The sequence below is a fragment of the Protopterus annectens genome, chromosome 2.part0 (genome assembly GCF_019279795.1).
Source record: "Protopterus annectens isolate FY-2018-M chromosome 2.part0, PAN1.0, whole genome shotgun sequence".
Classification (NCBI taxonomy): Eukaryota; Metazoa; Chordata; order Ceratodontiformes; family Protopteridae; genus Protopterus; species Protopterus annectens.
In genome coordinates this window covers 703613795-703638648 of record NC_056728.1, presented here as the reverse complement: position 1 = coordinate 703638648, position 24854 = coordinate 703613795, and positions in this window count along the sequence as shown.

Genomic DNA, 24854 nt, shown 5'->3' with positions numbered 1-24854 from the left:
CTTCATGCGTAAATTTTAGGTAGTTAGTATGTTCATTTATTTCATTAACAAATGTATTCAGTTCTTCACTATCTGACCCCCATAATAAAAAAAGGTCATCTACAAATCTAACATAAAACTTTACGTATTTTTTGTAAGATTCCATTTTAAACAGATGTGTAATCTCCCAATCAGCCATAACTAGGTTGGCGTAGCTATTGGCACAAGATGTGCCCATAGCCACGCCATCCCGCTGTATATAGATCTCATCCTTGAATACAAAAACATTATTGTTCAAGACAACTTCAATCAAATCACATATTACTTCTACAAAGGCTTCACTATATTTGGAATCAATAATGAGCCTGTTCCTTATACATTCAACACCCATTTCATTGGGTATGGATGTAAATAACGATTGGACATCTAAGGTGACTAAAAGTACATCATCAGTAACAGATGTTTTTGAAGTATATTCATAAAGCTTTAACAGAAATTGTTTGGTGTCTCTTAGTATATGTTCATAACCTTCGACTATGGGCCTTAGAATTGTTTCCAAATATAATGATATAGGTTCAGTTGCCCATCCTTTACCTGCGACAATAGGTCGCATAGGTGGTTGCAGGGGATCTTTATGAATTTTAGGTATCCCTTGTATGCATGGTAAGGTGGGTTCAGTAACCATGCAAAATCTATATACTTCTTCAGTTATTTTTTGTTGATTATATAATATATCAAGGCTAGACCTAATTCTGCTAATTATGTTATTTATAGTTTCTATTCCTATTTTAGCATAATATTCTATATTATTAAGCATAGATCTCATACTAGAAATGTAATCTTTCATGTCCATAATCACTGTGGGTCCTCCTTTGTCCGCTGGTCTAAGCATTATATTAGGATCTTTTTCTAACGTTATCAATGCTTGACGTTGTTTAGATGTTAAGTTACCATACCATCTTTTCTTTTTTTGTTTTTCCTCATACTTATATAAATCCTGTTCTACTAACTTAGTAAAAGCATCTATGAGTGGATTCAAATTAGGTACAAAGGTACTTGGCTTATTTAATTTCCTAATTTTTGTTGATTCAGTGCCATAATCTAACTTTAACTGGACATTTCTAGTAAATAACTTTAAATCTGTTACTGTTTGAGTAATCTCACTTTTTATTGACGGAATAAAAGTGAGTCCTTTTTCCAATACTTCCTTCTCTTCACTAGTTAATTCTCTACGTGATATATTCCATACTATGGAATTCAAGTCCCTTGCCACATTTTTTTGATGGTTGGACCTGAATGTTCCTGGTCTATCATTCTCCTTTTCTGTCGTCCCCTGCTCATGGAACGATTTCTTCCTTTTATCCAAGCTTGTGCTATGGGGAAAGGGGCAGCCTCTTTGTTGTTATTATAATTATTTGCTCTTTTTTGTTGTTTACTTTCTTTATGCTGTGATTCATCACCCACTTCTTCTAATTCTATAATCTGTTCTATTTCTTCCCCTGCCAAAGCTGGGTTTCTATTGGAATGAGACCTAGAAGGGCTTTTTTCATTATCACCCTTATTGTGGACAAGGGCTGTAGTAACTACTACATTCCCTACTTTGTTATTATGATTCGTCTGGTCTGTATCCCTCATAATTGTTACAACTGGACCCATATTAGATTGTATTCTACTGTCCCCCTCGTCTTTGGTATGGTTTATAACATCCCTGTTATCCCTTGTTCTCCCTTGACTTAAGTTATTCTCTGAATTTACTTTATAATTAGTTCTAGGCCAAGTAAAAACATGGCCATTTGCAAAATCCTGCATATCTCGTTTGATTTTGCTCTGTTTTTGTTCTATTAACTTCTTTTCATACAAGTAAATATCATCCAATAATTTTTCTAACTTTTTATCAACAATAGTTATTGGGTACATTTCATATATATGTTGTTGTTGTTTAATAATACTTTCTCAGAGATTTAATTCTTCTGGTAAAAAATAGGAATTCAATAATTCCATGTATTTAATACTTGTTTCTATATTTATTTGTTGCCATTTATATAATAAGTCCGGGTATACAGTCCCTGTAGTCGGCATCTTCAAAATCCGAAGGCCTCTTGGTATTATTTTTCTTTTGATGCAAACTTCAAAATGTTGACGTTGTAATTGCAATCTTTTCATTTTTGAAAAATTTGTTTCCATCTCATTCAACAGAGTAGATAAACCTAAATAGTCACTATTCGAGATATTACTGTTGTCTTCAGACGAAATGTCATATGTCATTAGATGGTTCACATTTTGATTAATGGCTTCTTCAAACCTATTTTTCTTTCTGTTGGTAACCTCAGGATTATATGGTAACTCGATGCCTGTATTCAAGGATTCTGCCATAATGATGCAGTAGTAAATGATAAAAATTATTATAAATACAAAACAAATATCTACTACTGCATCTATGATGCCCAGCTCAAAAAATAATATAATATAAAAACACAAGAAGTTAGCTGGTTATAGTGAAGGTAAGGCAATTGTTTTCAGTCAGTAATGGCAGAGAGGACTGAGAATTATGCCAAAGACACTGTTTCTTAGAATAAATAGTGAATAACTGTTTAAAAATATAATCGTTTCAGTACCTTGTTCAAGACTAGGCTGCTTTCATGCAAGACCACTCTTATGCTATTCCGTCAACTCTGAATGCTCCGAAGCAGCATATACCAACTCAGAACCATAAATATTCAATACAAAAAACAGCTCTTAAACCCGAACAGTGTTCACTTCTCCAGGTTAGGTTGTCCTTCGTAGGTGCAAGATGACTTAGATAGTGGTTATACAAACAAGAAAGCACCAAAACCACAGTCAACAAACAAACAAACAAAATAAACATGCAGTTTGCATGTACCGTTAGTTGTACATCAACATATACTGTTGATGTACAACTAAGGAAACTCCTGTTGAGATCGTGGTGCAGTGTGGATAAGGGAATATTCCCTTTTCCCCACTGTAGTGCGATCTCGAAGTGAGAATAATAAAGTAGGGGGTGTAGGGGGCGAGTGGAGAGGGAGCTTGCCCCCTTCATAATACTGTTTAGTTTGCTATGTTTTGTTTTTTTTTTTTTTTTACATTTTACTGTTTTTGTTCCGCTAAAGTGTATTTTCGATAATACAACATAGACCCAGATAAGTAATTAACAGAAGTAGTTGGAGAGATACATGTGGTAAGAGATGGTATGGTAAGGGAGGGAAGATGGAGGATATGTATGAGATGCTTAACTTGGAATGAAGAGAATACACCACAGTAGCATTAAACAGAACTGGGTGAAGCAAGAGGGGGAGCACTTGACATAGGGAATGATATGGTAGACATTGGTTGAAGGGCTAATACCGGGTGTTAGCACTAGGAGCAAAAGTAGGTAGAAAAAAAGTGGAGTAAATTCTGTAGTAAAGAATAGAAAGATACATAGCATTGTATGTTAAAGTTGGAAATGAGACAAAGCTAGGTAGGAGAAATGTTGACATTTAATGTATAATAATAATAATTATTATTATTATGTATATAATGCACTGGTTATTATTATTGATTTGTTATTATTATTATTTTTTAAGTATTATGTGTTCCTGTGTATGTTCATTTATTTCAATATTTATTATTTTAAATGAGTATGTATTTGTAATGTAGAGCTGTAAATAAAGCAGCACTCCTATTTGTTTCAGTAAATGCCATAGGACCTTACATCCAACTGTGCTAGCACCCACTCAGGCAGATGGTAGTTTGGTTTAGCATTTCATTTGAAGGACAGCACATTCTGGTGTACAGCATTCCCCTTATGCTGCTCTGCATTGCCAGTACTGAAAAAATAATCTATGCACCTGGTGAACAAGCCAGGAACCAACTTGTGTCTGAACTGATCTTATTTTACTATTAAGTTTGCTGTTTTTCACTTGTATTTTGCTCAGTAGTCCTTAAAACTTTGAAACAATATTTGAATCAAATGAAATAGCAAATTATTTGAAAATGCTGCAGTCACCAGCCACACTTACAGATACAATAAGTTCACTATTCAAGTAGTGAACAGATTGGAACCATAGTATTTTAGCACATCCAGTAGTATCTCACAGGACTCTTTGCAAATATCTTCAGCTCAGTAGCAACTTACAAACAGAACCTTCCGTGAGCAAATGTCAGGATTGTAAAAAAGGTACTTATTAATGATGCAAGTTTCCGCCCACTATAAGAGAGCTACTAATAATGATCCCTGGCCATATCCCCTATATTCTTTGAGCACCTAATTCTTCTACCCTAATTTGCTACTCTTACAAGTTCATAGGTGTGTACTAGGTTAATGATCACTTTGGCCTTTTTAAGCCTAACCATGTATCCCAGATATCTGACAAGTTCTAGTGCCCTTGCTAAGCATAAACAGAGGCTTGGGAGATGAAACAAAGAATACAGATATAGTACTTTGAGGTGTTCTGCATAGGACATTTTCTTTATGCCCTGTTTTCTTTTATTGAGGAACCTCTGTGGATGTTCAGTTGTTGGATATACCTGGTTAAGTACATACATTCAATAATAGGTCTGATAAATGCCAAATACAGTTGAACAATTATCTCCTTGGACCTAGCTGCCATACTTTTGTTTATAAGTTCCACAACATAGAATGATTTCCTCACTACCTTAGGCAGCTGATTATCAAAGACTAGATTACTGACTGTGTGTGTCCTCATGTCCACGAGGTCAACATTTAGAGTTGTGTTGTCAATATGATAGTTACTAGAGGTGTGTGACTTCCCAAAGGATACTATTATGCATTTCTTGGCATTTAGTTTTACTCCATGGCTCTGACACAAGTTATTTGTTTGTGCCAGCCTTTCTTGGAGAACATTAATGTCTGTGAGGAATTATGTGACTGCTTGTAATTTGCAGTCATCTGCAAATTTGATCAGACAGAGGCCCTTGATGTTGGCCTTGACCTTAGAGAAATAGATGCAAAAAGGAGCAGTTCCAGGACTGATCCCTGAAGGACTCCACTGGTGACTGGCCTCTTTGTAGAGGTAGACTCCCCAAATGTAACTTCCTAGGTTCTGTCTGTGAGCCAGCTGGCTATCCACCAGGTGGCATTAGGGTTTATACTAACCTCCTGAGTTTATCAACAATGCCCGAGTTGGTTATTTTGTCAAATGCCTTGGCCAGGTCAAGGTAAGCCTTGTGAACCATTTTGCCCTCATCCACTGCTTTGATGACCTTCTCAAAGAAGTCCACTAGGTTGAGTAATCATGACCTTGTCCTTGACAAAACCAAACTGGGCTAGGTCCAATGTCTGGAGTTTCCTGTGTCATTACTGAGGATTTACATAAGAATTCTTTCCATTACTTTGCATATGCGACTCTTCCCTTCTAGTGCTTTCTCTCTTTTTGGACTTGGCCATAAACCACAAAAGTTGTTCTCTTTGTTACCTTTGTTTTTTTTTTTTTCTCCTTCCCCTGGGAAGTGTTTGCAAGCAGCCATAGTTTTCTATACACACACACACACACACACACACACACATATATATATATATATATATATATATATATATATATAGCTATAGATATATAGTGGTTTTAACTTATGTTGGTCAGCATATCACATTTTGACATAAAGTAAAATGCTTCTGAACAGCATTTGTGTTTATTAGTAAAGAAATACATTTTAGCCAGAAAACAAATCTCCTAGTTTAATTTCAACATATGTTTTGGGGTTTCCAATACAATGACGGGAATGGACCCATTTCCTAAGTCAGGATGACATTAGAGCACATGAAATTAGTATTACTTAGATCTTTGATGCTAGCTAGGATTGCTGTTCTCAGAATTGTCTTCTTCTAAAGTTCATACAGGGTTGCATATATTGGTAGCAAATCTAAGTATATTTTTTAAATTCTTTTTTATTTGTAATGCTGCTCCTCTACTATTGGAATTTAGGTATCTTTCCTCCACATTTTTATTTCTGCTTGCAAATCCTAGTATTTTATGACTTTGTGTCTCTGTGTACTTAAGACACTGGGATCACTGGGTGTAGCAATTTCAATGATCAGTGCTACTTTTGTCTTTTTTCATACACTGCTACATATGGTTTTCATTGATCTATTTTTTGAACTGCTGGTAATGGGTGATTTCATGTGATATAAACTTCACAGGATCATAGGAAGTTACTAGGCTAATGCCCCAAGGGCCCTTACAAGCCTATCCAAGCTCTAACCCTTATTCCCACAATCAGCACCTATTGCCCCTGTCCAAGAGGAACACAGGTGGGGTCACCCATCCAGTAGTCTAGATTGCATTTGAGAGGGCCAAAGAGGTGCTCTGCTTGACATGAAGTGGGAGCCTGTTCCAAAGGTGTGGTAACCTCCGGGAGACAAATCTGTCCCTCCAGCAGATTTTATTAATGTCACATACCAGGTTAAGGTCTTTAAAGTGAGTAATCCATGCATCATTTGACTTATGGATATGCAGCATTTCCAGTAGAGCAGGGTCAGAGATTACCTTGAATGCAAGACAGAGATCACCTTTGAGTAGTCTGTATGAAACAGAATAAAGTGACAGTGATTTCAGATGATCCCCTTAGGACAGATGCTGAAGACCTGGAATTTTCCCTGTGGTTCATATAAGTTCATAGGTGTTTACTAGGTTAATGACCACAAGGGCCTTTTTAAGCCTAGCCATGCATCCCAAATCTCTGACATGTTCTGATACCCTTGATAAGTGTAAGCATGGGCCTGAGAGATGAAACATTTACAGGTTACCTGTGCCCATTAGAGACATAGGTGCCAAACCAGGGATGAATTTCTGGTTTCCCATCCAATTGTTTAAGTCGCACTTGAATTGGGTTGGGGAGGAACTCTGCTTCACATGCATGGGGAGCCTGTTCCATGGATGGGGTAGTCTCTGGGATACATACCTATCTCTCCAGCAGGTCCTATTTATATCACAGGTAAGGTTTTGGTCTTTAGAATGGGTAATGTTGGTGCTGTTTGTTTTGTGGATATGCAGGATGTCCATCAAAGTGGGGTCTGACAATACCCTGTAGGCATAGATCTCCCCTCAAAAGCCTGTAGGAGACAGAATACAGTGATAGGAACTTGAGGCAGTCTGCATAGGACATTTTACTTACACCCTATATTCTTTTAGCGAGGAACCACTGTGGATGTTCCAATTCTTGGATATGCCTGGTTAGGTACATACCAAAGGGTGCATTGTACTCAATGATAGGTCTGATGAATGCTGAATACAGTGGAACAATGACTTCTTTGGACTTAGATGCCATACTTTTGTTTATAAGTTGTGCAGCATAGAATGATTTCCTCACCACTGTAGACATGCGGTGGTAAAAGGCTAGATTACTATCTATGTGTGTCCCTAAGTCCCTGACTACTGGGCTAACTCTAAGGTGTGTATTGTCAATATGATAGTTACCAGGGATGGATGACTTCCAAAGGATACTATTGTGCATTTCTTGGCATTTAGTTTTAGACCATGGCTCTGACACCAGTTGTTTGTCTGTTTCAGCCCCTCCTAGAGAACATTTGTGGCAGTGTGAGATTCAACGACAGCTCTTAATTTGCAATCATCTGCAAATTTAGTCAGTCAGAGACCACTGACATTGGCCTTGACTTCTGAGAAGTAAATGCCAAAAAGGAGTGTCCCAAGGACAGATCCCTGATGGACTCCACTTGTGACTGGCCACTTTGTAGAGGTGGAATCTCCAATTTTAACTCCTGGGTCCTGTCTGTGAGCCAGCTGGCTATTCACCGGGTGACATATGGGTTTTTACCTAACCTCCTGAGTTTGTCAACAATGCCTGAGTGGGGTATTGTGTCAAATGGCTTGGCCAGGTCAACTTTTGTGGTTTCTCCAAATGCTGCAGGTGCTTTGAAAGGTACATACCAAAAGGGGTGTTGTACTCAGTTATTGGCCTGATGAGGAAAGAGTACAGGGAGGTTATAACTTCTTTTTTCTGAAAGCAGTGTTGTTACGTATGAGATGAGCAATACAGAATGCCCTTCTTACCACTGTGGAGACATGCTGGTCAAAGGTAAGGTTGCTGTCAACCTGTGTGCTCAGGTGTCTCACCACTGAATGCGTACATAAGGTGTTGCTGTTGATGTGGTAGTTAGCAGGAACATTGCTTTTACCAAAAGGAATGACAATAAATTTTTTTTGCATTGAGTTTGAGGCCATGACTTTGGCACCAATCATTTGTTTGTGTAAGATCTTCTTGTAGGATGTTGACATCATTGGAAAATTCTATGACCGCTCTAAGTTTGCAATCATCAGCAAACTTTGTCAGCCACATCAGTTTCTATAATGCTTTGTGGTTCATCTTTCCAATGATTCTTAGCTACATCTATATTGTTATGTTTGCATAAACTTCAATGCCATTGCTATATCACACTGTTTTACAGAACTGCAATTATCTTGTTTTTCCCACTTTTTCTATGGACTTTGTAAAGCATTGTGTATGTAATCTGCTGTCATGGGCTGCCATTATTAGCTCTTCATCTTTTAGTTTCGGTTCACTTCTCAAAAACAATTCTTGCATCAAATCTTGGTCATGATGAAGTTGTTCCACTTTCCTATCAAGGATCGATATCAGGGTATAAGGAAAGAAAAAGAAATAGGGGGATCATATGCGAAAAACCAGCACTGGTAGACTTTTTAGTAGAATCTAGAACAGAAGCTGCTGTTAAAAAAGGAATAATTAGTAGAGCCTGTAAAATGTTGCATAAATATAAGAATTAATCAGAGGAGGTTAAGTGTTTACATGGCTATTTTTATACCCCAAGTAGACTCCAAAGAATCTTTCCTCAGGTAGACAGCAAATATTAGAGGAGTGATGGGGGAGAAAGAGATAATTGGGAACATGTTTTCTGGGAGTAATAAGTTGGCAGACTTTAAAGATTCCCTGCAGACTACTCTGTCAGAGATACTGGGTGAGCAAACTGATGTAACTAAGGAAATGATTTTTTGAGCTATGATACAGTAGTGGAACTACCTAGACAAAGTAAAGCCTTGCTGAGTGTAATTATAGTTGCTGCCGATAAATCAAATACTAGAAAATGGAAATCAAAGTCTGAACCACCTGTACTAAAAATAGTGAATATAGTAACAGAGATAAAACAATTGGAATTTGGATCTTTAGAAAAGGTTAGGAACAAATTACACAGAAAAAAATGGGAATTGTGGGAACAATACATGCAGAGGAGGAATGACGTTTAAAAGAAGGTAGGATTTGAATGAGCTATGTAATGTTTTACTGACAATAACAGAATAGATTATACGTGATGTATAATGTTTGCAACTAAAATTATGTCAATATGGTTTGTTTTCATTTATATAAATGCATGATTGCCTATATCATATGTGATAATTTAATAAAGTTGTTTCTTGTTTAAAAAAAATGAGTTTGTTCCAGAAGGTCTCTATATTCCCCCCAGTACATAATTTTGCAACACTGCCTGAATTGGAGTTTCCACACTAAACCCTTCATTTCAGATATGGTCCATCACCTCAGTTTTTCATTGTTTAATTTCTACCTCACTAATCTAATTTTCTACATTTCTCTTTTGAGATATTATTTTTTATATTGTGAAATTTGCATTTCTCTTCAAATATTTTTGGAGCTGTTTTTTTTGTATTTTTTAGTTTGTCTTTCTCCTTTGCATGAATATTGTACCATATCAAATCTCTTTTCTTTCCCATGAGCATTTATTTATGTCTTTTAAAAAACATGTTTTTTTTCTTTATATTTTCACACTTCCTGTGTCACTTCTTTTTTCCAGGCGGCCCGATATTTCTTCATCTGTATAATGATTTTCATTAATTTGTTGCTTTTTTCAGCATTTCTGTTGCAAATATTTTCTTTCTTCTAATTTCTCTTTATCTTTCTCTATATATCCCCTGTCTAGTAATTATGGGATTCTTGCATGATAGTAACAATGCATCATCTCTTCCTTATCCCCATCAGTTCATTTTATCATCTGTATGGCTTTTTTTTTTGCCTACCAGTTTTTGTGGGCTCCTTCTTCCTTCTACCATGGGGAGGGGACCCTCCTTCTGTGTCAGGCCTAACCCTGTGACAGGAATGCTTCCATGTCATTAGGATTCTACACCACAGAATCAGTTTTTATGAGAAAGTAGCTATATTTTCCTGTATGTGATAAAGCATTTGAACTGTCATAAGCAAATTGTATGTTTGTATTTTATCTTTTGCCTCTATGCTATGGTATGCAATTTGTGCCTTTCTGATACCTTTACAGCACTGAATTCTCTGAAAAATGGTTAATCCAAAATCTTCAGTAGCATTAAGAAATAAACTTAAGTCATATGGTACATTATAATTAGAAAGACCATAAGATCCTGTAGCCTATCAAATGAAATAGTAAAAAGAAATCTAGACAGAAATGCTGGATGTGTGACATAAAGCAATGAATCCATGACTATGCCTCAGTCAAGTTTCAGCTAGCAGCCCTCATGATGAAGAAGTCAGAATGGACTGAAATTTGTGGTCACTACCAGTTCCCGAGTCCCACTGAGGGAGAGTGTGTTTGTCTGTGGCATGTGTCCCACTAAAGAATGTATGGTGGTGACCAAGGACTAGGGAAGTTCCAGCTTCCTATGAAGCAAGGCTGCCTGAGGTTTGAGGACACCCATGAGCATGTCATGACCCAGTGCTGTACTTACTGTATGCCTCACCCTACATTATTTGTCAGGATGCACAAAGGGGGAAGCTAGCCATATTGGATGATTATCTATATAAATAAATCTACCTGGGATGATGGCCTGTCACTGCTCTATACTTACCTCCAATGATGGTAGCTAGTACTGGCCAGGGTTGGTGAAGCAAATATGTCACTAAGGTAGTTCACAGGGACTTGATGGTTTGGAAAACAAAAAAATATTTACATGCAGCATGCTGTATTCACAAAATACTAAATGATCAATCTATTTATTTCTTATATAAATAGGGGACCAATGGGCAACAGATGGGCTAATAAATGCCTTTGGACTGTAGAAAATATACATTCAGAAAAGGACTTAGTGTGAGACGTTCCCATGACCAAACTGGAAAGAACACTACAAACTGTTAAGTGGGAGCTCCTGAAGTATCAAAGTAAAAATTGGTTTGTCACTGATGACAGATTTCTGTAGACAACCTAGCCGAATTCAAGTAGTCTAATCGAAGAAGAAGAAAGAGGTGGTACCCACAAAGATAGACTTAAGTAAATGGAGTTCAGGGATTGGCCACTGGTTTACAGGCGATAGAGAAGACTTGTATGATAATGAGGAAGTCTGCCACTAGCCCCTTGCATGGGTGTTTATTAGTTCTCTTTGACATGCAGCATTCTTCTACATGAAGGACCTCAGGAGACAATCAAGGGGAAAGACTTTGGGCTCCAGAGATCTAAGGATTGGAGCATTAGATTTTTAGGCTTCTCATACTCTTGGGTGAATGTTTGAAATCCCAGTCTCTATAGTATAGTGACCTTAGTCAGAAGAAGCTGAAGCAATCATGACAGTTTTGGATCTGCTACTGTTGTACATGATAAAGATGCACTCAGATCACGAGCACTCATATTGTCGGTTTCCAGTGTGGCAGGCTTGGGGATGAGGACAGGATGTTTTGACGGGACTTAAACAGTGCCAAAATCAATGCTCAATTACAACCCAAAAATGATAGCATGATCTCTGTCTACAAGGCAAGCCATTCAGCCTTACACTGATAAAAGTGTGTGTGACAACTACAGATGCAGAAGAGGAGGAAGCACCTTTTGGAAGTAACAACAATGATTGGAATGCTAAAGATGGCAGTCAAAGTACAACTAGAATAATGAGCATCAAAAATCCAAACCAGAGATAGAGAATAACCTTACCAAAGGTAATGCTGCACACAAAAAGCAATTTGAACAGTACAAATGGCAACAACCACCACAAAGTAAAGTCCAAGGCTTAATCACTAAACAGCATAAAACAACATAAAATCAGAGCAGCAACATTGATGTGTAAGCGCTATCAGGCTAATGTCCTTCTTCAGACAATTAACTAAAAAATCTAGCAGTTTAAATAGTAAATAACAACCAATTAAAATCAGTAATTTATCCGCCTTTTCTGCTCTGATTTTATGTTGTTTCATGCTGTTTAGTGATTAAACCTTGGACTTTACTTCGTGGTGGTTGTTGCCTTTTTTACTGTTCAGAATAATAAGCATGTTTGGCCTTGGGGTGTGACATGAAACGAAACACAGACTAGTGGAGTAATGCCAGAACAACTCACTGGTCATAGCAAACATTCTCAACAGCCCAAGACGCAGGTTTACACATGGTCAATACTGAAATTACATGGACTATATGCTCAGTCAGAGAAGGAAGGGCTTTATGCACTTAGCAAAAACAAGACCAGAAGCTGACTATGGTTTATACTATCAGCATCTTAATTGCAATGTCGAGAATTAAATTAAAGAAAACCAGGAAAACATCTAGGGCAAATAGATAAGAGTTTGACAGTATTCCAGATGGAGATATATAGGAGGTGAAGAACAGATTTGAGGATTAGACATGCAGCATAGAGCATCTGAACATTTATGGACAGAAGTACATGATATTGTGCAGAAAGTGGCAACAAAAATATTCCAAATAGAAAGAAGTGTAAGAGGGTAAAATTACTATCTGTAGAGGGCTTAAAAGTGGCCAAGGAAAGAAGGTCAGCAAAAGGCAATGGAGATAGAGAAATATATCAAACTGAATGCAAAGTTTCACAGAATAGTGAGGCTAGATGAGGCATATTTAAATAAGCAGCACATAGAAATTGGAAGAAGATAATTGAATGGGAAATGCAAGAGATCTCATCAGGGGGATTGGTGATAATATGGAAAATTTCCAGACAGAAAAGGGAAAGATAAAAGACAACAATGGGAGGGACCTAAGAAAGCAGATTAACAAGAGGTGGGAGGAATATACACAGAAGTACTATATAGAATGACCTTAATGTAACTGATAACTGTAATGGCATTCTGTGATCTAGAAACAGATATCTTGGATATTGAAATTAAATGGGCCCTAGAAAGTCTTGCTAATAATATAACTACAAGAAGTGATGCAATTCTATTCACATTTTATTTTAAAATCCTGCAAGAGGGTGTTGCTACATTGTTGTTCAGAAATTCCTAGCACACTTGTTAACTACACCAGTCATCCCTCGGCTGAAAAAAAGTCAGTTTATTTTCTAACCCCAAAAAGGGCAATGTTAAAGAATGCTCAAATTATTAAATGATAAAAGGAAATAGTGTAGGATGAGGCCAAGCAGAAATTTGGACTACCGATTGGAGACATCCTTCTCTACTAGATCTTGATAACATAGTATAGGCAGAGAGAAAGGGATAGTGGAGTGTTAATTGAAAAACTAGCTCTAGTTGAGTTTTTATTTGAGTCTAAAATGGACTCTGCTATTAAAAATGGATAAATAGTAAGGCATATAAATTAATGTGTGATAACTATAAGTATCAACCAGAAGAGATTTGAAAAGACTGAGAAGTGAGAATGGAAAGGCAATATGCAAAGGAACACTGGGACACATGTATGGCTCCCAAGTATGCAACAAAGGCTAAAAGGTTTAGGATTCTTTCATGGAAGTGTTTGCATAGGCATTGTTATACCTCAAGCAAACTTCAAGAGAAGTTTTTGTCAGGTGGTGTGCAAATGCTGCAGGTGTGATGGGAAACTGGGAACAATAATTAGTTAGCAGAATATAAAAAAAAAATCCCTTCAGAGTAATTTGTCAGAAATGTTGGAAGAGCAAATTACTATAAACAAGAAAATGAGTCTTTTGAGCTTGGTAAAGAAAATAAATTGCCTAGGCATGGTAAGGACTTGTTAAGTTTAACGCTACTGGCTGCCAAAAAAGCAATTACTACAAAACAGAAATCAGAAAATCTAAACCAACCATAACTGAAGTATTTAATGTTGTAAAGGAGAGAGAAGAATCAGAGGTGGGAGCTTTAGAAAAGGGAATGAGCAAACTACATAAAAGCGAATGAAGTCTATGGGAGCTATACATGCAGAATAATGTTCAGAGAGAGGAAGAGTGACATTTCAGGGAAGGCAAGACTATTGGACTGAATGATAATTGTTAAGAAAGAAAACATGTATAATGCATGAAAATGTCTGCAATTGTTTATTTTTTTTTTCTCTAGTGTATATGTACCCGTGTTGCTAAATAATGTGAATTTTAAAAAGGTGTTTAATTTTTTTTTTGAAACAGATGCACTTCCTAGCCAGGTATTGCTTGGCAAGCTATACTCTAACAATACATGGACAGAGAACTGCCAGATGTACAACCTGGTTTTTGAAGAGGAAGAGGCACAAGTGATCAAATTGATAACATCTGATGAATAATAGCAAAGTAATCCAGAAAAATATTTACTTCTGTTTTTATTATTTACTCTGAAGCCTTTCTCTGTGTGGACTATTGCAAAATGTGTTAGGTTCTTAGAGAAATGGGGATACGGGGTCACTTATTTGCCTCCTGAAGAATCTGTATGTACAAGAAGCAGCAGTTAGAAGGGAGTATGGAATAACTGATGGGTGCAAGATTGGGGGAAAAAAAAAGAGTACAAGACTGTTTATTATTACATGACATAATTAATTTATATGATGCATATATCATGCAAAATTCTGGGTTAGAGAAATCAGATGCTAGATTCAAAACTCCCAATAGAAATCTTAACAAACTTAGACATGTAGATGATGCCACTCTGATGACTGAAAGGGAAAAAGAGTGGAAGAGCCTGTTGATGAAGGTGAAAGTAGAAAGGACAAAGGCTGGTTTACTTCTCAACATAAAAAATACAATTTTAGATAGAGTTCTTTTCAAGTAGGCAGAAAAGAAGTGGAGGCAGTGATAGATGTTATTTTCCTGTTCTCAAAGATCTCTCATGGTGGTGAGTGCAGCCCTGAAACTGAAATCATCATCAACCCTCATTTTTCCTATTTTTCTACATGGGATCAGGGTGTTGCTTCAACTGTCACCACCTCTCACAATTCAGTGCCACTTTCTTACCTTCTTCGGCAGACATGCCTGATAGTCGCAGGTCTTCTCTCACACAACCCATCCATCTCTGCTGGATGCCCTATTTCTTCTTGCCTTCTTCCTGTCTGTCCCAGATCTTCTTCACCAGATTGTCTTCTGCTTTTCAGCACATGAGTCTGAACCACCGTCATCTGTTCCGTACAACTGGAGCTTCTTTGGCTTCTGCTATGATGTCCTCATTTCATTGTCCCACAGTGTGCATCCTAACACCCATCTCAATCACTTTATCACCATCACCTCTAGCTTCCTCAGTTACTCTGTCTTCAATGCCCGGGTATCTGACAGATATAATAGTAGTGGTCACATCACTGTTTTGTATACCTTACCTTTTCTTTGGCATTTTTCTGTCATATACTATACCTGACACTCTGTGCATGTTGGCTACAGTTCTCCTCATTCTAGCTTTGATCTCTTCATTCAGACTTCCCTTCTCCTTAACCACTCCTCTCAGATACTTAAAAATGTTAATCTGTTTCACTATTTTCCCTTCTATCGCAATCTTCAGCTTCTTCTGATTCCCACATTTGCTGATATTACAACTGTTATATCTGTACTCGGTTTCATCTCATGTGCCTTCAGTTTTGCATTCTATTCCCCCATCATTTGCTGATGATCTTGTTCAGAATTTCCCTGTAATGCCACATTGTCTGCATATAGCAGCTTTAATGATCTGTCCTCTCTAACCTGTTTGGTAGTGTAATCCATCAGCAGTATAAACAGCAGGGGGCTCAGAACTGAATCCTGATATACACCGACTCCCAATGGGAACCCCTCTGTCAGTCTGAACATTGTTTGCATTTGTGTAATTGGGTCCTTGTACATAGCCTGTATTAATTGTACCAATGTTTTTGAGACTTTGAACCCACAGGACTGCTAAAACCAGCTTTCTTGGGACCTTGCCATATGCTTTCTTCAAGTCTAGGAATGCCCAGTTGAACTCTTTTATCATATTTAGCTTCTTCTCAGCTATCTGTCTCATGGCAAGCATCAGGTCAGTTGTGTTGCATTGTGACCTGAACCCAAACTGCTCATTTGCCACCTTACTTTGTACTACTCAGCATACTTGTTTTTCAGTTATCCTCTCCAGAACTTGCATGCTGTGTGACATGAGTTTGATACCATTATACTGCCCACAGTTATGAATGCCCCTTTGTTCTTGTACACTGTCACTAGAATGTTTATTCCCTAGTCATCTGGGGTTCATCTCACTCTCCATACTGCTATAAATACCCTCTGGGGCCATTTCTGCCCTAACTCACCCAACATCTTAATCATATCTACCGTGACATTATTTGAGCCTGTTGCTTTCCCTGTATTTATTTTTTAGTGCTGTTCTTATTTCTTCAATGGTGGGCTCCTCCTCTTCTTTCATCATAGGCTGTGTCTGGGGTAGTACAGCTTCCTTGAGCTTTTTTCATTCAGAAGCTGCTGGAAGTACTCCTATCTGCCTCTGATTTCCTGTGGTCTGGTGAGCAGGTTGTTAATGGTATGCCTTATGAAGGGTGTCTGATGATTATCTTCATTATCTTTCTGCCTTTTCCTTCCAACCTGATAATTTATTTGTGCCATCTGCTGTGTCATTTTCCAGAAGCTATTATAGTGCTTCTGATGCCTTGTCCTTTGCTACTCCTCCCTAAGTCTCTTGGTTAATCAACCAATATTCCTTCCCAGTCTGGTCCATCTTTTCTCTCTCTCAATTTTTCCTGCAGTCCTTCTTTCATTTTATGAATTCCTGGACTTCTGCATGCTGCCACCAGATTTCCATATGTAACTTATTTCCATACCAGACAGAATCTGCATATCTGTTCTGCATTCTGTTTTGAGGCACTGCCATTCTTTTTCAGCTTCGCCTATTTCTGCTTCTTCTTCTTATTATTATTATTGAGATGCTAGAGCCGTAAGCATTTCCTTGAACTTGTGTGCTTTCTCTCGATATCCAGGTCTTTAGCCTAGTCTCTGTTGACCTTAGGGCCTTGTCTGACCCCTGCTTACAGCTAATTGTGCGAATCAGTAGTTTATTCTCTGGGTCAACTATTTCACTGAGGATGAATTTGCAATTGCTGATTCTACCACAATGCTCTTTCCTTACTAGGAGGAAGTCTAAATGATATGCATATTGGCCACTCTTGTTTGTGATATTCTGACTGTCTGTCTTGATGAACTGTGTTTTGGCTACTAGTAAGCCATTTGCCAGACAGAAATCTAGAATGGCCTCTCCTTGTTAATTTTAATTGTCCCAGCCTTGTGGACCCAGGCAGGCCTCATATCCTGCTCTATGTTGCCCCACTTTATCTAACAGGCTTGCAACCACTGCCTGAATGCACTGTTTTGCTCTCTACCACAACTCTGCTGTGAGGCATAGGCTGATACTGAATACTGCCCTATCCTTACACTAGAGTCTGATTGCCATGAGTTTGTCACTAACTCTGACACGTCTCATTGACTTTTGCCACAATTCCTACACCATTTCTAGTCTGTCTTCCTCCTGAATAGTAGGCTTTGTGGCTTTGCTGAACTGCCCTTTCATCTTATTTCCTGGAGGCAGAGGAAGTCCAACTTCTGCCATATGATCATATCATTCACTTCCAAACTCTGTCCTGTCAGTAAAACTACACTGAGTGTAGCAATCCTTAGTTCATGTTTGGCAGGTTGATTGGTTTACATTCAACTTTCACATGTCAAAGCTATCAGAGCTATCCCAGGTAACCCAAGCTGGGCAACTGGACACCAGCCAACTAGCACCTTATTGACCCAGGGAAGCTTGGCTTTATGGAAGGCACACATTGGCCAATATGGGCACATAGACCCCTCCCACCATTCGCGTGGGTCCCTGGCATAGGTCAGAGTAACTCACTTATCAACAGCAAATATCAACATGATTAAATAACCTAGAGCTAATTTTTATTGTCAAGTGGCTAGTCCTGACATGGAGCATAATATGTGATCCATGTTCTCCTATCTAAAGGATTCTTTTTGGGAGCTTGGAAAAATCCTATAGAAATACAGGGAAACCATGCAAACTCCACACAGGCATTGGCTGGAGCTGAGGATTGAACTTGTACCTTGTGCATAGGAAGTGAAGACCTTAACCATTATGACATTTAAAACATGAAATTAAGACATCTGGTTTTGGAAGGAGAGCTTTCTAGACAAGACTGTAAAGAGCAGAGTCATCACAATCAGCAAAGGTCTGTGTAGTCAAGGTTATGGTTCATAGGTGTATACTAGACTAACAACCACTAGGGTCCTTATAAGCCTAGGCATGTATCCCAAATATGACCCACACATTTGATTTACTGTATACAGGGAGTGATTTACTAACTGCCTCTGTCCAGAGACATAGGAGCCAGATCAGTGGGGAATCTCCAATTACCCATCCATTGGTCCAAGTTGCACTTAAATAGGGATAAGGAAGGGGAACCTGTTCCAGATAATGGGAATTCTCTGAGAAACATATCTGTTTCTCCAATATGTCCTGTTTATGTCTCAAGCAAAATTTAGGTCTTTTAATCTAGTAATTTTAATGTTGTTTGTTTTGTGGATGTGAAAAAGATTCATCAAAACAGGGTCCAGGGATGCCCTGTATGCCAGTCATAGATCAACTCTCAGAAGTGTGTATGATACCGAGTAAAGTGACAGGGCTTTGAGGTGATCAATGTAGGACATTGTGTTTACTCCATGTATTCATTTTGTAAGGAACCTTTGTGGACATTCCAGTTGCTGCATGTGTCTGGTCAGCTACACACCAAAGGGGGACATTATACTCTATGATAGGTCTGATGAGGGCCGAGTACAGTGGTATTATGACACCTATGGATCTAGATGCAATGACCTTGCTTATAAGTTACGCAAAATAGAATGATTTTCTTACTACCTTGGACACATGTTGGTAGAAGGCTAGGTTACTATTGATATGACTTACTAGATCCCCAATTAGTGAATCAACTTTAAGGGTGTTTTATTGATAACGTAGTAACCCAAGGTGTCAGACTTCCCAAAAGGTACTATAATGCATTTCTAGGTATGGAGTTTTAAGCTATGGTGTGGCAACAACCATTTGTCTGTATTAGACCCTCCTGAAGGGTGATCTCATCTTGAGAGGATTCAATGACTGCTCCCAGTTTGCAATCACCTGCGAGCTTGGTTAGCCAGAGGCCTTTGACATTGGGTTTGACATCTTTAAATTAGATGCCAAAGTAGAGTGGGCTTAGCACAGACCTCTGCGGGACTCCATTGGTGATGTCCTCTTTGAAGAAGTGGCCTCACTAATTCTAACCTCCTGGGTGGTGTCAGTAAGCCAGCTAGCTGCTTATCCTGTTATAAAGGGGTTTTTCCCTAGTTCTGTGAGTTTGTTGATAATGTCCGAGTGTTGTATTCTATCGAATGCTTTCGCATTTCCCCTCATCCGTTGCCTTAGTGACCTTTTCAAAGAAGTCCACCAGATCCAGTAAGCATGACCCTCCTTTGACAAAGCCAAACTGTGATGAATCCAATGTCTGGAGGTCTTTTTTGTCCATGTTGATAATTTCCATGATAATTCTTTCCAAGGTTTTGCAAATAAGACTAGTTAGACTAATGGGTCTGTAGTTTGCCTTGGAATACTTCCTGTTACTGTTTTTAATGGGATTATGGAGATAATTTTGATTTTTATGGAGACAGCTTTATGGTTGGACCTTACCAGGGAGAGCAAGACATGGGGGGGCAACATTCTCTCATATTTGTGACCACATGGTCCAGAATGTTGCAGCCTTTAGTCGGCATATTCACAATTTGTCAAGGTGTTTATATTTACAAAGTCTAGGAATCTCTGTGCCTGTAGATTCTGAGGCTGTGTAGGATTTGCAGTCTACAGAGGGGAAATTAAAGTCCCCCATGAGAATGGTGTTAGGTTGGATGGCAAGTGTCTCCAGGAGGTCCAAGTATGTATTGTGAGCCTCTTGTGGCATGGAGGGTAACCTATAGCTGGATATGGTATGGGATATTTTCTATGGTTTTCTGCACATTGGGGGCTCCAGCACATCATCCTGTTTGACCATCCTAGAGGTATGCTTGTTATTGCTGTCTAATGATTCACCTCCACCTTTAGCTCTTGTCTGTGCAGCTACTGGTCTAAAAGCGTAAGAGGCACTGAAACCTTGCGCTGCCGGGGTACTCTGTGCTGCTTTAAACCATGTCTCTGGAACTGCCCAGATATATATATATATATATTCTCGAGTGTAAGGAGGGCTTGGAGGGAGTATTTTTTTATTTAGACTCCTCGCATTGAGCAGTAACACCTTGAGGTTCAGTTAATTTTGTTATGTTGTTGGGTTTGTCAGTTTGGCATTGCCTAAAAAAGGACTATGGGGGTGGATAAAGTTTTAGCCAGTACTTGAAAGCCTAGAAGGGCAAGGTGCAGACCATCTTTGGCAAAGTAACGGGGTCTGCTAACCATGACCTCCCAAGCTGACAAATATTGGATCCCCTTAGAATGGCACCAGAAAGGCAGCCAGCTGTTGAAATCAATCATTTGTTTGCTCATATTGTGGCATCATCCTTGGTGATGGTAATATGATGGTCATTGCTAGGCCTGAGACACATAGTCTGAAAGGTCCATAATGTGTCTCTTCATAAAGGCCAGTGAGGTACATCTGAAGTCATTTACACTTACATGGATTATGATGGAATCATACTGGTACCTGTAGTGCAGTGACTTAACTGCATGAGTAACTTGGTGTATCCTGGCTCCAGATAGGCAACTAACTATTATCTTCTCCTTGTTCAGCCTGGTTAGAGAGGCTTCAGTATGTCTTACGATGGAGTCCCCTATGATGTGAATCCTGGGAATTATGCTTGCTTGCCTTAGGGCCTTAGGGTTTGGGGCTTTATTGAGAGTAACAGTGTATGTGTGGTGTTAGGTATTGTTTTTTGTGAATAGCTTTGGGCCTTCTGAGACATAGCTTTGACAATGGGTGTTGTAGCTGATCTCTGTTGTTTAGGAAGATTGCATTTAAGTGACTCAGCATATTAGTCTATGTGTGTTTTGTGTGCCGTGTGTGTGAGTTTGACAGCCTGATGTTGTGCCTATATATGAAATTTTAGCCTCCAGTGTCATTGTGTAAGTACATCTCTTGCACACTGTGTCTGCTTCTTAAGGATTAAGTGGTTGTCATTCAGTGGCTTTCCCAGTAATAATATGTGTCTATAAGTGTTGGACTATTATTAAGGCTTTGAGCCAGAAAATCAGTGGTTTTGAGCCATAGTGTTGAAGAAAAGTTTTGAGAATTCTATGGATTGCAAGAAAATCAAATCAGTCAATACTTAAGCATCTAAATCCAGGCTGTTCAGTGGAAGGTCTGATAGTAAAACTAAAACTCAAATACTTTGGACATATAATCTGAAGACAGGATTCATTAGATCAAAGGCAAAAGAAGACTGGGGAGGCTGAGGCTAAGATGGCTAGACAGCTTTAATAAATAAAGTAAGGGATATGAATTTTCAAGAATTTAAAGAAGCATTTTTTGACAGGCCTGGTGTGTTGAATTCCATGAGGTCAGAAAGTGTGAGACTTGACTAAATAACTAAACAACAACAACAGCTAGGACACTATCAGAGGATGGTCCCAGTATACTGGGATCCACAGAAAGAGACAGGAAAGTTTGTTTTCTACATTCAACATTACCAGAAATTCTAACATACTTCACTGCACTCAGCTATCCTATTGTTCTCACTTAGAGAACACATAGCTTTCATTATTTATTGACTGATTGACTGACTGACATTTGTTTACCAGGAAAGTCTGACTGTGTCACAAGAGCCCATTTTCAGCAGAGGGGAGAAAAACTCCACTTAACGAAGAAAATTAAAAAAAATTTCAAGCACGTTACATAAACAGCTGAACATTATACGTTTTAAAAATATCAACAATATTGTAAGGCACAGGGATATACTAAAATTATGTTACAAAGAGAACAATGAGAAAAAAAAAGTAAAACACTATACATAACTCTGGAGAGTATCCTTTCTGCAATTCACAGTAGTAATAAATAAAAAATGTGTTTAGTTCAATTGTAAATATAAGGGGGAGAGAGATTAGGATGGATTAGTATAAATAGGGAGGAGGTGACAGGAAAAGGTGATGTAAAGTTGTAGAGAGGGTAGGATAGCCAGGTGAAGATGAGAAAGGGGAGATGGGTAAGGAATCTTTACAGATAAGGGTGGAGAAAAGTAGACAAGATTTGTATTCAACTGGGGGGGGGGTATAGCATGAGGTGAGCCATGAGTTTTATAGGTGGCCTTTCAGAAGATGCTTGAAGGAAGGATGGTAGGTTATAGTTCTAATAGCCTGTGGAATCAAATTCCATTTTTTGGCAACAAAGTAGCAGTAAAGGCTATTTCCAGTTGCTTTTGGGATTTATAGATGGTGAAAAGTTGTTATCAATAGAAAGAAGAGGTCTATTTAGGTGATAAAAAGGAAGATTAGAGTTTAGTGCAGGACAGGCATGGGGTTTATAAATGATGTTGTGGGCAGTAGGTAGTTGTACGAAGTCCAGGTACTGGGGTAGTTCAAGCCAGTTCAAACTTTTAAGGGCCTTGAGTGATGTGTATAATATTGTTTATTGGCAGCAAATGTTGCAAATTTGTTGTAGCATATTTCAAGTTTAGTTTTAACAGATACCTGCAAGTTGGTAAGAATAGGGGCTCATTATAAGAGTGAAGGAAGGAGACAAGTGGTTGCTAGGGTGGTTTTAGCAGAGTTAGTAAGAAAGTTTTTATATCTATAAAGCATGCCAAGTTTCTGGTGAGTTTTTTAATATTATTTTGAATGTGGAGTTCAAATCTGAGGTTGCCATCAATTGTCACACCAAGCAGTTTTTATGGGATACAAATTCTAGCTCCGTATTGTTAAGTAAGAAGATTTTGAAACTGGATTTGTCCTTCAGATGTGTTTGGGGAGGAATGGGAGTAGTTCTGGTTTTGGGGGGATTGAGTAATAAATGGGCATTGTAAAATCAGTTTTCAACAGAGGAGAAGGCTTCTTGTGCGATTTCAAGATGTGCCAGAATGTCAGATGAGCATACTAGTGTCAATTCATCAGCAGACTGTATAAGTCATGCTTGCTTAGAAGAGGTATAGAGGTAATTAATGAAAGTGTTGAAGAGAAGAGGACCAGGAATTGAGCCTTGATTTGGGGGGGGGGGGCTAAGTAGAAAAAGATTGTTGCCATCAGATAGGTAGCTTTTAAACCACTGAAATGATGAAGGGAATAGACTGAGATGGAGCAGCTGTTGAAGGAATTTGCTATATGAGATGGTATGAATGGCTTTGTAGAGGTCCAGATATATTATCTAAAAAGGATAATAGTGCAGCAGTTCTACTATGGTCAGGGTGGAATCCATGCTCAGTACTGGTTAAGAACTGTCCTGTGAGAAGATGGCGACCAAGATCTTCATCATGGTTAACACCAGCTACTCTTACTTACCCTAAATAAAATATCCCTAAACAACCATGCCATAGAATTGTTTCAATCTTAACTTAGTGGAAGACAGCAGGCTGTCCTTTGGCAGGACAAACTCTCCACCCTTCTCCCCATTACCCTTGGTGTTCCTCAAGGCTCCATATTAGGTCCCCTTCTTTTCTCCCTCTTTATCAATGACCTCCACACTGTAATCCCAGATGCAACCTGTATACAATATGCCAATGACTCCACCCTGATTTTCTCAGCCTCCACCCCTACAGATCTCCTTAGTTTAACCAAGAAATCTTTTAATACAGTGGAAAACTGGATCTCTAATCAACAGCTGATATTAAACCCTAATAAAACAAAGTTATTGCTCTTCACCCCTACTCACAAAGCCTCTCAACCTTCATTTACTACAACATCTAACAATGTGACCATAATCTCACCAGATATGTATACCAAACTCCTGGGTGTTATAATAGACAACAACCTCAAATATGATATGCACGTAAACAAAACTATTAAAACCGTTAATAAAAAACTTGGCTCCCTATACCAAAATAAACCTTTTCTCACTCCTTTAGCTAGGACTGCTATTGCCCATACCCATCTGCTTTCAACTCTACTCTATGCCTCACCAATACTCACTAACTTGAACAAAACTGATCTCAGCAAACTCTCTAACTGCTACAATCAAATTGCCAGGTTTGCCACAGGAACTCCCTACAGGACACACCATTGTCAAAACCTAAACCTCTTAGGATGGCTAGAACTCTCCAGGCTAATTCAATATAATCAACTTACTGTAGCATTCAAGATTATTAACTATCCAGAAAAAACACCCTCCCTTAAAAACATTATCCATCCCTACAAAAACGCTAGGCCACTTCATTCCACTACAAAACTTTTGGTTCAGTCTGTTCATAGGTTCATAGGTAGGTACTAGGCTATTGGCCCTAGGGCCTATATAAGCCCAGCCAAAAAAGGTACCCTGGCTTTTGCCACCCAAGAAAATTATTTTCCTGTGCCCCTGTCGAGCAGAGCCACAGAGGTGATCCCCGGGGTGAATTTCCTATCTCCCATCCAATTATCAATATTTTTCAGAAGAGTGCTATTGAGGAGCTTTGTTTGATATAGATAGGTAGTTTGTTCCAGAGTATGGGAAGTCTCTGGGACAGGAATCTGTCCCTACAGCATGTTCTGTTTATTGTGGTTACAAGGTTTAGGTCCCTAGAGCGTGTAGCTCAGAGGGATTGGGATTTCTTTTAAGTGGAGCATGTCCAACAGCTCTGGGTTTGACATAACTTTGTATTTTAGGCAGAGATTGCCTCTGA